Below are 16,483 nucleotides of genomic sequence, written 5' to 3'. Positions count from 1 at the left end.
ATGAAACTTTGGCATTGTTTAAAATGAGAGCAGCAAGAATCTATATACACAGAGGTGGCGTAACATTCATGGCATGCAACAGATGTGCTGATGATATAGTCTCCATTCTTTAGACTCGCTAGCTCTAAACAAGACTGATATTATAAGTTTTTTCTTTCACATGCGTTAAATTCATTTTGGGGTAATATTAACAATGGACGGCATTTTATATAACACTTTTCAAGGCGCCCAAAGCCCTGTACAATGAAGTGAACCCATTATTCATTCACTCCTCAGTCACACACTGGTGGCAGTAAGTTACATCTGTATCCACAGCTGCCCTGAGGTCATGTGATGGAAACGTGGCTGCCAATTCGCTCCCACCACCACCACCAAACATTCATTCAAATTCATACACCAGTGTGGACTCAACATGAACCTCCTGACTTCCGGTTTCTGGATTACCTGCTCTACCTCCTGAGCCGCTGAGCCCATTAAATGAAAACATTAAAATTAATAATGTAGACAACATAAGGCATCCTTTACACACACACACACATTGGTTGGCTGGGTGCACAGATGGTTCTATTGGGTGATGCTTGAGGGTAGTGGTAGCTCTAACCAGCCAAATACACAACGCAAACACAACACATGTGCGCGCACACGCATAGACACTCTGGTTATAGTCACACAACCCTGTTGGCGCTGATGTTTCATTTATGTATTCAGTCACTCTTTATCAAAGAGTATTTCCATTTAAAATGAGTCGATTATTCTCAGCTGCACTATGTTTGTGTGTGTGTGTCATAGATCACACACTACATGTGGGCTATGTGTCATTCTTTCAATGATTTACAGATGCAGGAAAAGCTCTTTCATTATCGATGCCTCCAGAGTGTTTTGTGGGTTACAAATGTTACTCACATATGCATGGATAACACTTTGCATACTGCCTGCCTATGTTTTCTGCAATGCTTTTCTTTTTGTCATCCATTGGGAGCCGACGGCTGTAAAGTGTGTGTTTACTTTGCGTGAACGTGCATAAATGCAATGTATTGTGAGTTTATAATTCATGTGGCGGGATTATGAATGGTGTTCACGTGTTGGGAGAGCTTTCCACTTTCTGCACATGACCCACCTCTAGAAGCTTCCAGGTTTGTTAGAACGGGCAGGTGGAATAATCAAACTAAAAGGTATGACAATGAAAGATGGACACAAAAGGTGATAAAGAGAAAAAACAGAAAAGAGCAAGTGTGGAATGTGGAGTGTTGACAGTGAGGGAGGGGGAGACGCCGAGAGGAGGCGGGTGGGATGGCGGCAGGGAGAGGGATGCTGCAGTTTAGAGATAGCTCAGACTGGGGCTGCAAGAGCAGACAGAAGGATGGAGAGAAGCAATGAGAGAGCAAGCGATGAAAAAAGAAAGAGCGTGACAGGTTTCCGATTGAGGTAAAATATTCAATAAATTTTAATCAAATATTAATATGGATTAATAATTTTTTGGGGAAAAAAAGCCGTTTTCATTCACGACAGATGCACCAAATATTTCATAGGAGCAGTCAACTTGTTTAAGCCATTCAGCCATCCGTCCATAAATCTTTTCGTATGTCCATATCTCTCTCTCCACCATCCATCCCTAATAGATCCATCCATCCCTCTCCCTTATATTGGAATGCAAGCTCCTCCTCTGTCTTTTCTCCATATCCATATCCTCTACATTCCACCCACACAGCAACCCTCCTCCCTTCCATATCTTCTTGCTTGTCACTTCCACAGATCCTGAGGGCATCACTCACTACATCCTTCGACTCTAATTTATCTCGGGTGTCTCTACTGTACTGTTTAGCAGAGCGCTGACCACTGCTTTATCTTCTTTCCCCTCTCCTCAAGAGTATGACGAAGATGTATGGAAGGAATGAAGCAGCATTGAGGGACTGAACACGGCCTGGACTGTGAAACAGAAACAAGGAGACCACCTGTAATCTATCTGAACGCCAGCAAGGAAACAAAGAGATACAGACTTTTTTTTTTTCCTAAGAGACAATCCACAAGCTTCGGTCTCAGAAGGATTCAAAGTCATGATTGTGGTTTGTAGGCTTAAGAAAAATACAGAGCATGCGATGGCGAGTTGTTAGGAAGCGGCAAAAAAAAAACGGAAACAGTTGCAATATTATGGAAGCTAAAAGGGAGGAGAGAGCAGCATGACTCACAGCAGCTTGAAGGCTGTGTTTTGTATGCCGGAGGAGGGCTAGAGGGAGATAGAGGAGAAATGAGAGAGACACGGGACGATAAGTAGAAGGAACCTGAGTAGAAGTGAGCAGTTGTCAGATGAATAAAGAAGCCGCAAACGGGAGGCGATGAGTGACAGGCGGCAGGCAGAGTGAATCGGTTAGCTGGAGGGTTACGAAGGTGAAAGTTGGAGTAGAGTTGAGGAAGTGGTTGGTTTAGTATGAGGGAAGGATCACTGACAAGACCAATAATGACAGAAGAACATGCTAAAACATAGCTCCTCGGTTTGCATATGGGAAGTGTTGCAGCGGAAATGTGACATAGGGATATGAGAAGAAATCAGGCCACAGAGCAAAAATCCAAGCAGAAAGCTGTAGTTTTTAAAAAAAAGGACCAAAATAGAAATGCAGTAGACCAGAAAACATGTCAGCGTATGCACAATGCCAGAGACAGCATGGAAACTTTAACTGTGACAACGACACAGCAAGAGATTCCCGTTAAATATTTATGCTGACAGTCCACTCTGGAAAGAACTTCTTCCGTCACAGAGAGAAAACAGATTGCTTTTAATCCTGTGAGATTTTTTTTTATTTTTATTTTTTTACACTAGACAAGCTGCTAAGTGTGTCAGGATACGTTAATATCTTGCTGCAAACTTGCTGGGATGTGACCACTTGGATGCGATTGGACAGGTGTGAAGAGAGAGCATGGACTCCTGGAAGAAGATGTGGAGTTGTGGAAGTCAAGATGGAGGACATGCACATTTAATTAGTTTTTTTTCCTGGCATATGTGCAGAGAATTAAGCTTGATCTTGACACTTACCACTGCCATATCAACCTTTTAGATTTGGTCTAAAAATTGCCCTTAATTAATCATGTGGATTAATCCAGGTAAGCCATAGCTTGAGGAAGTACTATTTTGTGCATCATCCTGAAGGATCGGGAATATATCATTTTTTTCTCCATGACTCTTAATGGCATCAAGGTATTAAGACAGTGACTCACTCGGCTCCGACCTGAATATCTGATTCCTCAAAACAATAAAATAGGACAGCACACAGTCTCTCACCCCGCAGCTCTACAAAGACCAGCTTGGTGTTTATGTGCGGGCGCAAGGACTGTCGAGGAGCTCCGCTGTGTCCGTGAACATGCTTGTGAGGGATGTAGACTTGCTTGTGCCTGCCAAGCTTCCAAGCCAGCTGTGTCTGTGCAATTTTTACCCCAAACGTCACCCAGAGCTGTGTGTGTGTGCGTGTGCTGCCTGGATTCCCACTGGCGATAGAGCTGGACCTGGGCAGCGGTGTTGAGTGAGTGGAGGGGGGGGGGAGTACCAGGAGAGGGACGAGGAGGAGAATAGTGAGGTGAAAGAAACCAACAGGCAAGAAGACAGGAAAAAAACGGACATCATGCTTGGATAAACAAAAGAAAGAAAGGAGTTTCTGGCTGTCTCCCTGGTGCAATGTGTGGTGAGTATAAATATATGTCCGGTGTGTGTGTGTGTGTGTGTGTGTGTGTCATGCATGTGACACATGAATGACAATCACATTTCCTAAGGATGCCGGTCAAAGTCAAAGGTGAAAGGTCAATTACAGGACTATAAGACCATAGTAATGCTAGTAATGTTCATGATATTGTTGTCGTTTGCAGTTGTGTAGAACACTGAGAGATCTTTGTAGTTGGTAACAAAAGTGCAAAGTTCAGTGCAAGATGATTATATTTCATAGATAGAGAGATAGTAGTTCATTTAAAATCGATTTATTACACCATAGTAGGGCTTAAGCTAACGATTATTTTCATCGTTGATTAATTTGAAGCTTGTTGTTTCAATTAATCGAGTAATAAGTTAGACTAAAGATGGGGCAAACCAAAATTAATAAAATGCAAAGAGTTGAAAGTTTGGTCATGACATAACAGAAATGAGGAAAAACTTTTCCAAAGTCAAAGCTAATACCAAAATAGATGTTGATTATTTTGATAAACGATTAATCATTGATTAATTGTTGCATCTCTAAACTACGGTATTTATAATATCAAGCTAGACCAAGCCAAAATTACAAAAAAATTATTTTAAATTGAATTATATCACGACCAGTCCAGGGTGTACCCCGCCTATCGCCCGAAGACAGCTGGGATAGGCTCCAGCATACTCGCGACCTTAGTGAGCATAGCAGTATAGAAAATGGATAGATGGATGAATTATATCATGTGGTGAACACAAGATTCAATCATTCATTTTCTACCGCTTTTCCTCACGAGGGTCGTGGGGGTGCTGGAGCCTATCCCAGCAGCAGCAATAACCAGAGCAGCAATATTTACAAAGTAAGGTAAGGGATAGTAAGGGAAGCACAAGTATGGGCTACTGTCACAAAAGTCAGATTTCATTATTTTTATTCCATGTATATGGACACAAAAATATGTTATTCCTGAAAGAGGATCTCAATGTTTATTGTTTGTTTGCGATTATTATTATAAAGAATTTGTTCAATTTCACCTTCCCTCCAGTGATCCCATGCTTCAGGAGAGTGATTTATATTGCTTTTGTCAACCATGTTTCTTAAAAAGGCACCAAGTACTCGTCAACAAACTAGCTTTTTAGCTGGAAAGGTATATGACTGGTAGTAGTATGGTTACAAACAAACTCAACCAAACACCTTACCCCCCATACAGGCACATTATCTCTTCTTCCCTGCTGTAACACATACAGTGCATACATGTGCAACCACTCTGTCACCCTCGGTCATCCTCTCGTGCACTCTTGCATACTCACACTGTAAAAACACACATACACAAACATGGGCGAAGGGGGCTGTGGCTGAGGAGAAGTGACAGTCCCTTCATGGCCGCGGGCTTCGTATTCTAGAAGCACTGGCTAGTCAAGCTCATAATGAGGCTGTGGAACGTTCTAAGTGTCATACAGATCTGGTTCCTACACTATCACTCTGTGCATCATTGTAGGTGCCCGATGTGAAGATAAGAACGTACACAAGAGGTTATTTGTTATTTAAAGCTACTTTATAGGCATTACACACCTTTTCCGAAGAATATTATGCCTTTAAGCTAAGACTAAGCAATGTTTAAGTGCTTGTGTGTCTGTTTATCATTGATTTCTCCACAGACAACATGTAGTGTAGCAAAACCCAAGGTGTAAAAGCATTGATTTGATGACTTTCTGCATCAATAACACTGTCAATCAACTACTCCAAGTGTGCCAGCAGCTGTTTTTTCCTTGACTGCTACTGAATGTTTAGCTTCCAGACAAATCTCTCAGTGCGCCACAGTGAAGTGGGTGTTCATAATACATTTGACATGATTGTTCATTTATTTCTTGCTTACCAATTATCACAATTATTGCATTAGTAGGGTGGGGTAGTGGCTCCAGAAACCGGAAGGGTGGTGGTTTGATCCTTGCTCCCTCCAACCAGTCACTGTCTTTGTGTCCGTGGGCAAGACACTTTACCCAGCTTGTCTCCAGTTTGTCAGCAATCCGGCTGCATACTAGTCCATGTTCACAAAACAGTCCAGGATGAAATGCCATTGACAGATTAAAATATACACTTTTTGCTAATAAGGAATCAGGAACTCCAACCACTTCTATCTGATGTTTTCCCCATGAAGAATTGTAAACAAATGTAGCTTCCCTTACACCCAAAGAAACATTGCTAATATTGCTAAGCTTGGGGGAGCGGTTATAGTGTATCTGGCCTACGGTGCATGCCCATATAAGGAAGCCTGCCAATCTGTGACATCACAAATCGCCAGTGTTAGAGCGCCCTCTGAAACCGAGTGTTCATAGCCATCCCAAACTTTTTTCAAGACTCACTTCCAAATGCGCAAAAGTCGTTATCTGAAACATTGGAATCAGAGGTCAGAAAAGTGGAAAAAGCACAATAGGTCCCCTTTAAGGATGAATACAATACTAATGTTGGATGCAATTAAGATATGCCTTTATTCGTCCCTCAGTGGGGAAATTTGCATTTTTATTTAAGATTAAGAATTGATTAAGATTGATTGATTAAGAATTGCATACGTAACAATGGACTGAGGCTCAGCTCAATTGTGGTACCGATCAGCAATCCATTGACTATGAACCAGGCCACTAAAAAACGAATTACTGCGATAAATAAACTAACAATGAACAGGACTAGGATGATAATCATTCCAGAGCAACATTAAGTCTCCATATTTGATTTGAAAATGAAATTGATGCAATGTGCAAATGTATGTGTGGAAAAATTAATTGTGCCAGCATTTCAGTTTGCTGATTTGTCAGGCAAAGATCAAGACAAAGCCATGAGAGCATCCAATTGGTTTTACACTCGGAAGAAGTATAAAATATAATCGAATATACAAAAACTTACATGGTCCATCCTCTGCTCGTGCCTCTGACTTAATCACTCATGTTCATCATTTCCAGGATATAAAATACTTTGATCACTATGTGTAACATTTTGAAGCACCACAGCTGCATTATATATGCAGGATGCTATTTTCTGAAAGCCTTTAGAAGACCTTCTCCATGACGTATTAAAGTCTAATATGGGTGATATGGGTGTATAGGTTAAGGGGCTGCTGCAACTATTTTGTCCTTCCTTAATCAAGAGGACAGTGTTTGTATTCTCAGCACTTCCATGGTGTTTCCAGTGGGAGTTAGTGGGACTATCAGTATTCACAGGTATTGTCACGCATTGCTTTGGGGAGTTTAGGCTCACAGAAGCATATTGTGATCGCTTTCACTAAGAATGGAGGCCATTTTTTTGTAATTCATGGTCAGAAGAATAAGTTTAAAAAAAAGCAGCAGATTGAATGCGTTTTCTTTGAGAATAGGAAAGCATACCGAGTGTGACCTCAGAGGTCTCTTCCATACAATGTATGTCCCTTTGGCACTCTCTGCTCATGAAGGCAGGCTTCTAGGGCTCTGTTGACAGTATTAGGATGTGTAAGGAAATATAGTACAATATTCTTTAGCCTAAAATTCTTTCAAATTCAGCAGGAGTGTTGTAAGTGCAGGCTCCTGCTGTTTTTAATTGGTCTACAGCACTCTAAAAATATAAATTGACAAGAAAAAAAACAGCAAGAAGGGAAACATCTGCAGTAATTCTACAATTACAAAGAAAAGGGTTATAATCTAACAAGAAAAAGGGCTAATTTTACAATAATAATATAATAATATAATAATATTATGACGAAAAATACTGTAATTTTAGTAGCATGAAGTTGAAATATTAAATACAAATATTTTTGTCATAACACTATGAACATTATGGATATTTGTCATAACATAACATTATGAAACAAAACCAAGAATTGACTGAAGTTGTTCATTCATTCATTCATTTTCTACCGCTTTTTCCTCACGAGGGTCGCGGGGGTGCTGGAGCCTATCCCAGCTGTCTTCGGGCGAGAGGCGGGGTACACCCTGGACTGGTCGCCAGCCAATCACAGGGCACATATAGACAAACAACCATTCACACTCGCATTCATACCTATGGACAATTTGGAGTGGCCAATTAACCTAGCATGTTTTTGGAATGTGGGAGGAAACCGGAGTACCCGGAGAAAACCCACGCATGCACGGGGAGAACATGCAAACTCCACACAGAGATGGCCGAGGGCGGGGACCGAACCCTGGTCTCCTAGCTGTGAGGTCTGCACACTAACCACCAGACCGCCGTGCCGCCCCTGACTGAAGTTGTGTTTTTTTTTCAGAAAAAGTCAAATTATAATGGGAATAAAGTCATAATTACAAGAATAAAATTTCCCAGAAAATGGTTGAAATAGCATAAATGACAAACGTTTAGTAGCATTGAGTTGGAAAGAGAGAAATTTTGTTTTTAAAAAAAGTTATAATCTTATGAGAAACAGACAAAACAAATTGTCATTTTTGGAAAATTAGGTTGGGAAAAATAATGTTGAAATTATTGGGGGGGAGCAAAGACCAATGTTCCTCATGATACCCTTTCCACCTCAATCACAAATATCTTGATATCTCTAATATATCTCCAAATCTTGAAATATCTTTAACCTTATCATTTTTCTGGTTGTGGCCCCCGGTGGAAAAAGTTTGGACACCCCGTCTTACAGCTACCAGAGATGTTCATTCCTTTCCCCTTGTGGTAAATCATGCATGCTTTTCACAGGATCCTATTTCTGTTTTGCTATTACCATGAGATCATAGTGATTGGATAAAAATGATTCAGACTTGGCTAATGTATGCTTCGCCGCAGACGCACCATCTGTAGGGAATTCATATCATACCATATATGAATTACTTTGAGAGTGAACTACGCTGAGCTGCATTCTACACTAATTATGATCAATATTATGCATGGGTTTCATGGGAAAGCTTTACATTGCTCATTCACTGGGAACGCCACTGGTGAATCCCTTATGATGCATAGCTTTTACTTTGCATTTTGCACTTATTTATAGGGTTGCAACGATACAGAAAGGTTTGATTTCATGCGATACTACAAGAGTTCAGTATTTTTTCAATACATAAACAAAATTTTTATGTCATTTTAAACTTGTGTTTTATTTTATTACCAACATTTGTTTCTACTCAAAAGTAACAGTATTAAATTAAATTAAATTAAATTAAATTAAATTAAATTAAATTAAATTAAATTAAATTAAATTAAATTAAATTAAATTAAAACAAGGTTCAAATCTCTGTTGGGCATCTCCATGTGGAATTTGCATGTTAAATGTAAAAAAAAACAGCTTTCTCTCTTTGAATGTGGTTGGATTGTCGACTTTGATGGAATTTACTGTTCACTTTACAGTAAATTCAAAATCCTTGAATTTTTGAACTGGTCTTAAAATATTGATCAGGAGTGTAATATAATGTATTACAGAAAAACATCAATCACATGGTGTAGAATATGATCACTCCAAAACATGTCACAGTTTATCAAACAAACCAATTTGATTTGTCTTCCTTCGTACTGTGCTTTAATGGCAGACGCTTGAATTGCTGAAATGGAAGGTTTGCATTCAAATAATTATTTGAATTGACTTTATGCTTGAGCTGCTTCAACTCATTAAGATGTATGACCTTGAAGAAGGATGTTGGAGTAGAGTGGATGAGGGAGTGTCCGGGGAGACGGTTTGTTCTTGGAAAATAATCTGATTTATTTAGAGTAGCAAGCTTGACGTCTTTACGATAAATCATTCTGAAGCCAGTCAACTTGCTTCTCTTCCTTTCACAAACAAGTCAAACTATAATGTAAAGATTATCACACGGAAATGAATCTTCAATCAATGCCCTCCTACAGCCGATGACTTTTGAGGTGTGCCCTGCATTTCCTCTAATTGGGTTGGAAATAATCATGTTACACTGTTGAATGACTAAGCTGCATCAAAAACAATACTACAGTATGCCCTTGTCTTTACTCTCTTTACTCTGCATTCCCATTCATACACACACACACACACACACACACTCACCCACACAAACCCCTGGGCTACCAGAACAGCTGCTGGATGCTAGAATGTTCAACCAGCATATCAAGAAAATAAAACAATAGACAACAACTAGGGAGGAGTAAGGCTGCTGTGGTCCATGCACATTTGTTTTATAATTGAGCACAGCATGTGTAAAAGTCTGTATTTGTCAATGAGCGTATTGGTAATGGCGGAATTATTGACTGGACCGAGCAAGGCAATTGACCAGTGGACCTTATTATGGACAGCTCAATACTGTCTCCCCGTCTGTGGCAGGAAGTCATTCTAACCCCAGCTGACACCCACACATATATTACTTGTGCACACTGTCGCTATCCCGGCTCTTCACAATCTCTTGAGGACTACACTTCCTCTCCTTATTAGCATCCAGCATTTTTAACAGGCATCACTAATATCACATCACCCCTAATGTTTAGTGACAGAGGATGTTTTCATTGAACTTCAGCCATCCATTCATCCCACCATCTACCATTTATACTGTTTATCCTATGCAGGGGTCTAGTGGTTAGCGCGCAAACCTCACAGCTAGGAGACCCGAGTTCAATTCCACCCTCGGCCATCTCTGTGTCGAGTTTGCATGTTCTTCCTGTGCATGCGTGGGTTTTCCTCCTGGTTTCCTCCCACATTCTAAAAACATGCTAGGTTAATTGGCGACTCAAAATTGTCCATAGGTATGAATGTGAGTCTAAATGTGCCCTGTGATTGGCTGGCGACCAGTCCAGGGTGTACCCCGCCTCTCGCCCGAAGACAGCTGGGATAGGCTCCAGCACCCCCGCGACCCTCATGAGGATAAGCGGTAGAAAATGAATGAATGAATCCTGTGTAACAAGATTACCATTCAATCACTTCGGCTGGTACATTGTATTTATAGCTATGGGCAATTTAGAGAGAAAAACACAATAAAAAATTAAAATGACCTGCCCATCAGCAGGGATAGGCTCCAGCTCACCTTAAAAAGTGAATGAATGAATAATTAATCTTGTAAATAATTAATAATAAACAAGAGGTACGTACAAGCACATTTCACTGGAGAAGGCACAAGCATGGAGGAACAGTTTGTGTCTCGGTAAATGCACTCTGGTATTCATGAATGAATGTGATGCAATCCAAAGTAATGATGTGATTACATCATCTATTTTGGAAAAAAAGATACACCTTTCAGTGTTTAGAGAAGAACAGTAATGACGCCATCAGTGTCAAGTTCAACATTATTATCGCGATCACGAGAGCAGGATTTCATTGAAATGATATGAGTATGACACTATTAGTTGTCAGTCAACATTTAAATATGTGGAAATGTTTGTGATTTAACCAAATATCATTCATCCATCTATTTTCTATGCCGCCTTTGCTCACTATGGTTGCAAGGGTATGCTGGAGCCTATCCCAGCTGAGTAGAGTAAACCTAGAATGGTCGCCAGCCAGTCAGAGGGCACATAAAGACAAACAACCATTGGACAAACTCCAATTCACTTACTTTTGGAATGTGGGAGGATACTGGAAGAACTGGAAAAAAAACCTTCAGGGGAGACACAGACATGCCCAGACAGACATTAGAACCCAGATCAACAGTGCAAAACACTAGGGCCACCGTACGGCCCACCAAATGTTATTTATAGTAAATTAACTCCTCTATTCACCGGGTATGTGGTCTACAAAAGCAAATAATCGCTGGTGCCTCCAAACATTTGCATTAACAGATGTAAGTGTAGGTAACCTCCTGATGTAGATGCCCTTAAGTAAGTAAGTACCACTTTATCTATTGCTGCATGCACTTTAAAACAATGTTGTTTAGACGTAAGTCATCAGAGTTTGCGGTTTGCTCCTTTTCACAGTGATTCTCAAATAGTGGGGTGGGGTTGAAAAAATTGAAAACCACTACCATACTGGTATCACAACATTGGTTCTGTTGCTGCTGTGCTGTGTAATATATTAGTTAATAAAAGACCACGTGTTCAAAGAGCGATGTTGTCAATTCTTGTCACTTCAAATCTTACCAAATTTGAAAAAGTTGTTATGCTTATTGTAAAGTAAACTAGGTAAATAAAGTAGAGCACCTACTGTATCTTAAAAGTGTAAACAGATATGATCATATTTACAAATGATATATTCCACAAATGTGCTGCACGGCGTTCGAGTGGTTAGCACACAGGCCCCGCAGCTAGGAGACCTGAGTTCAATTCCACCTTTGGCCATCCCTGTGTGGAGGTTGCATGTTCTCCCCGTGCATGCGTGGGTTTTCTCCGGGTACTCCGGTTTCCTCCCACATTCCAAAAACATGCTAGGTTAATTGGCGACTCCAAATTGTCCATAGGTATGAATGTGAGTGTGAATGGTTGTTTGTCTATATGTACCCTGTGATTGGCTGGCCACCAGTCCAGGGTGTACCAGGGTGAATATTCCACAAATGACACAAAATTAGCACATTAGGTACTAGTATTGAGTATTGTGCAACATTCAGACTTGTGTTCACCAATGTCTTCACATCTAAATGCATATCTCACCCTCCTCTCTGCTGTTTTCATATCCAGGCATCGTGCCCTGTGGCGCTGGGGTTCTGTGATGGTAACCATGGTCCCCGGCAGCCGCTATGTATGCAGCACTCATGCACGACAGGAGGACTCCACGAATGATCGAGAAGAACGAATTTTAGCCGTCTTGGGCATCATCGGAACCATTCTCAATCTTTTAGTCGTCATATTTGTCTACATATACACCTCGGTCACTTAAGCGCTTTGGACAGTTGGCGCCATTCCCAACATTCCTACTGCCATACATGTCGGATGGGAGGATCCTTGGCTGGATAGTCACCATCCAGGACAGTTCTACTCCATTTCCTGAAGACTGCTGCCAATGTCAAGTCTTCGTTCCCTTCCTGCTCATATCCAGCTTGTCATCTTAAGACAGCCTCCTGCCAAATGACTGCTGACACTGCCTGTAGTCATTACATTGCATTTCTATGAAAATGGGGCTTGATGGTGGATTAACTGTGCTGTGTCATATCACACTGTAATATATATTAAGATTATTGTTTTTATTTGTGGGATAGGGTTTATTTCACTGCCAGATAAATAATTACAGACCAATGAATAAAGAGGACACTGCATATAGTTTTAATAGAAACAATGAAAGCTCAAATGTCACTTGACCAATCAACTGAAGGACTTTTGTGCCTCACTTTTAAAAGTTTATCTTAATGTGCATATCAGCAGATAAATACACAATGTTGTACATTTCTATTTACTGTAGCAAGCAGTTTTAAAAAAAAGAATTCCATGGAACTAACTTGTCCATACCCGAGCACACCAGAAGAGAGATTCCTGGCACTGCTGGGGGTCATCGGCATCATACTTAATCTTTTGCTGCTCGGCTTTGTCTACGTATACACATCTATTTGATACCGGGAAAATATTCAGCGTACAATATATTCAGCTATATTTAGAAACAGCGTACATGGGCATATGTGTCGTCTAGATACACATACTCAGTTATTCACATTTTGCACACGTCAGTTTATATTTCATTCATTTCCTGCGGCCCAGATTAACATCATGACATGTTTACTTAAGCTTCCATTACCATGGACGTTGCTATGCTCTAACTAAAATGACAGATGTAATTGAATTAACACAGTTTTGTGCGATTTGCCTTTTCATGTTCACACTATAAAACACAAAAATGGATCGAGAGGGTGTTGCCAAATCAACCGTGGGTATCAGCTCTCACAACAGCAACGATCCCTCCATGGATGCTTGGTGTCAAAGAGTAATGGTTTATTTCCTGGTGCCCTGCCTCTTTGATTGAATCTGTCAAGCCGGAATGGAGTACCGTCAAAGATGTGAAAGTGTGAAACTGAGACAATGTCACACAAATCGAGACAGGAATGAGCAATGGGAATGAGCAGAACCCGTTGATACTGTCTTACATTACTGGTACTAATGGGAGGCTTTTACTGCCTGTTTGCAGTCATGGAAAAACACCAAAAATGACCTGCCATTGGCTTGCAACATTTCCCCTAAAGTTGCATGTCATTCTGGATATAATCTGGGACTCTGAAGGTGAACAAGGACTGGTCTGAATCCTCACCTCAACACTAGACCGACATGGATCTCTGCAGTAAAGCACACCGCTTTTGTACTGACACACACAGCCCGGTGCATCTAAGCACCAAGGACGAGCTGATCATCAATCAGTCAGGAGCTTGGAAGTAGACTTATGAACCATATCACAACCACAGCGTTTTTTGCCATGTAAAAATAACTTTTGACTTTTTATAATCATTTTATTTTGAAGTATTATTGTGAATTTTGGCAGTGTTTTCATTTGAAATCTGTTCTGAAAAGAACATGGGGAAATACGATAACACAACATACAACATATGCATTACTGGATTGTTTTTTTGTTTGTTTTTTTTGTTTCACCAAGTACAAACAGACGCAGACAGTTATGTACGGTGGCTGAAAAAGGGGCAAACACTCTGCAAAGTCCAAATGCTACAAACACAAACATCTGCAGGATCAACAATAATCTTTTGACTTTACAGTTTACTTAACAATACAGATGGAGACAAGCTGTCCTATAAGCAGTTGGATACATTGTTGAAAAGATGAAAAAAATTCCAATATTTTCTCTAGCTTTGATTTCAAGCATCTCCAATGTCACAACTTTTGTTTCTGTCCAGAGTTGCATCCATTTTTTGCCAAGATCTTAATGATGGCGGGAGACAGAGACCACTACTCAAAGTTTCATTACTGTGTTTTGACTTTTATAAATGCATTGGAAAGTTGTTGTTTTTTCTGGAAAGTTACAATTTTAGTAGTTTCAGTAGTCAGCTGTGCTTGATGCATGCCGATAATTTGACCCTTCCGAAACAGATGAACATCACGCAAATTGTTCAAGATAGTTGTGTAAGAAATGAGAAGCTACACACTGCCACTGAAACAATCACTCATGCAGTAAATACCCAATGGGAGGCTCTTGATTTTTTTTTTGTCCAGACGGTGTATGTTGCTAGTAAACAATATTTTAAATGTGCATCACGGTGAATGGAAACACCCTTGTTTTGGTTTGGACACACAACCCCTTCCTGCATTATCATGGAAATTGTTGCTAAAAAAAGGAACTGCAGTGCAATTCTTCTTTAAACTGCTCCCATTACAGATGAAATACCTTGACAACAAATTAATAATTGATGTGAAAATGTATCTTTAAAAAATTGGTCCCTAAAAGCACAATGGCTGAGTGCACAGAACAGACATGTGCCATCACTCTCCTTTAATTGAATTGATGCATCATATACTCCATTTCAAAAGTCAACCGTAAGCAAAGCCAGTGAAATGTATCATAGCTCACAAAGTTTAAAATGTTTGTACACAAGCAAATATATAAAAATCATTTAACCGGCTCAGGTTTACTTTGATGGAAGTAGAGGCTTTACCAGTGTGGCTTTTTAAAGGTTGACCAAAATATATACATACATATATATGTATGTATAGTCTTTAAATTACATATTTTTTCGGGTATAACTTTAAACCTGAAAATTTTTACAGTCAAAGGTTTTAATATTGATCCCAAAATAATACTGCTGTTTGATATTGTGAAAAACTTCAACAGACCTAGAAGTAGAAAAGTCATTGTTTTAATAACAATTCTAAGTGCTGTCATGCTCTTGTCAGGGATAGTGTCAGGGATATGAATAAATATATTAATTCCCAAAAAATTCTTAAATAAAATATTTTATTACTGTGGTTTTCTGCATGAATTTAATGTTAAATTTGGTTGAGACAAATTTTAACTTGACTTGATGCCAAACAAGCAAAAAGCCCAGAGGTCATTTTGTTGCCATCTGCTTTGCCCACAGACACCCAGCCACCCCCTCAGTGTACACGCACACACACACACACACACACACACACACACCTTCTCTTTTCGCAATGTAACATCATGTTTTTGTGTGTTCATTTTGGTACCTATTTTTAATCACTCTACAAATAAATTTGCGTTCACACCACTAATGGGAAGCGCCTTCCAAGCCACAGGAAAAACAGCTGCACGCACCTGGGACTTGACGCACAAGAGTGAAATAAAACCGATGTTCAATCCACATCTGTATTCACAAATGTTCATTCTGAGTCTCAGCCTGTCAACGACTGTATAATGAAATACTCATGCTTTTTTCATGATGCATTAGTTGAACTGATTTTTAGCCTGCCAAGGCATCTCGGATGCCTCAGATTGGAGGGAAAAAAATGTTGAGAATAAGTGGATGCTGGAAATATTCTAATTGCTGATGAATATTTAGGAGACATAAGTCCCAGAGGAATAAAAGAAATGGCAAAATGCATGGTAAGGCAATGGTATAATGAGGTTCAACGAAGCAAAAAAAAAAAAGGAAAATAATTATAGTTTTGAAAAGAAACATTTATTCAAAAACCTAATGATTAACTCATCAATTTGAATATTTGTTTATTATTTCTCACATTGTCAGCTAAATAACTGTCAGCTGTGTTCAAACATACAAACAATCTGATATTCCAAAGGTCATGCATTACTAGTTCATCCAATTATCCGCTGTATATTTATATTTCCTGTTATACTGTGTATAAGGATACTACAGTATAGTTATAGTAATGCCAATGAAACGTTGCTTTCATTCTGAGACATTTTCACTTCAACACTGGAATATGACAACTGTAATGTTATTTGTGTAAGCTGTTTTGTGGGATGGATGAATGACATTTGTATTAAAAAACAACTTTCACATTACTTTTCTTTGTGTCTCTACTGCCTGTTGACTTTAATAGCAATGTCCACC

General features: G+C 39.7%; 1 long non-coding RNA gene across 1 annotated transcript; it reads left to right on the top strand.

Moving 5' to 3' along the window:
- The first annotated feature begins 1,310 nt into the window (after nucleotides 1–1,310).
- On the top strand, nucleotides 1,311–16,415 carry LOC131135029 (uncharacterized). The gene is made up of 3 exons (XR_009131520.1): nucleotides 1,311–1,425; nucleotides 1,867–3,671; nucleotides 12,201–16,415. It is a non-coding gene; the product is annotated as an uncharacterized LOC131135029 (long non-coding RNA).
- Nucleotides 16,416–16,483: the final 68 nt, after the last annotated feature.

Source organism: Doryrhamphus excisus, chromosome 8 (assembly GCF_030265055.1).
Source record: "Doryrhamphus excisus isolate RoL2022-K1 chromosome 8, RoL_Dexc_1.0, whole genome shotgun sequence".
In the NCBI taxonomy this organism is placed as follows: domain Eukaryota; kingdom Metazoa; phylum Chordata; class Actinopteri; order Syngnathiformes; family Syngnathidae; genus Doryrhamphus; species Doryrhamphus excisus.
Note: the sequence above shows the minus strand (reverse complement) of the source record. Positions and strands in the feature narration are given on the sequence as shown.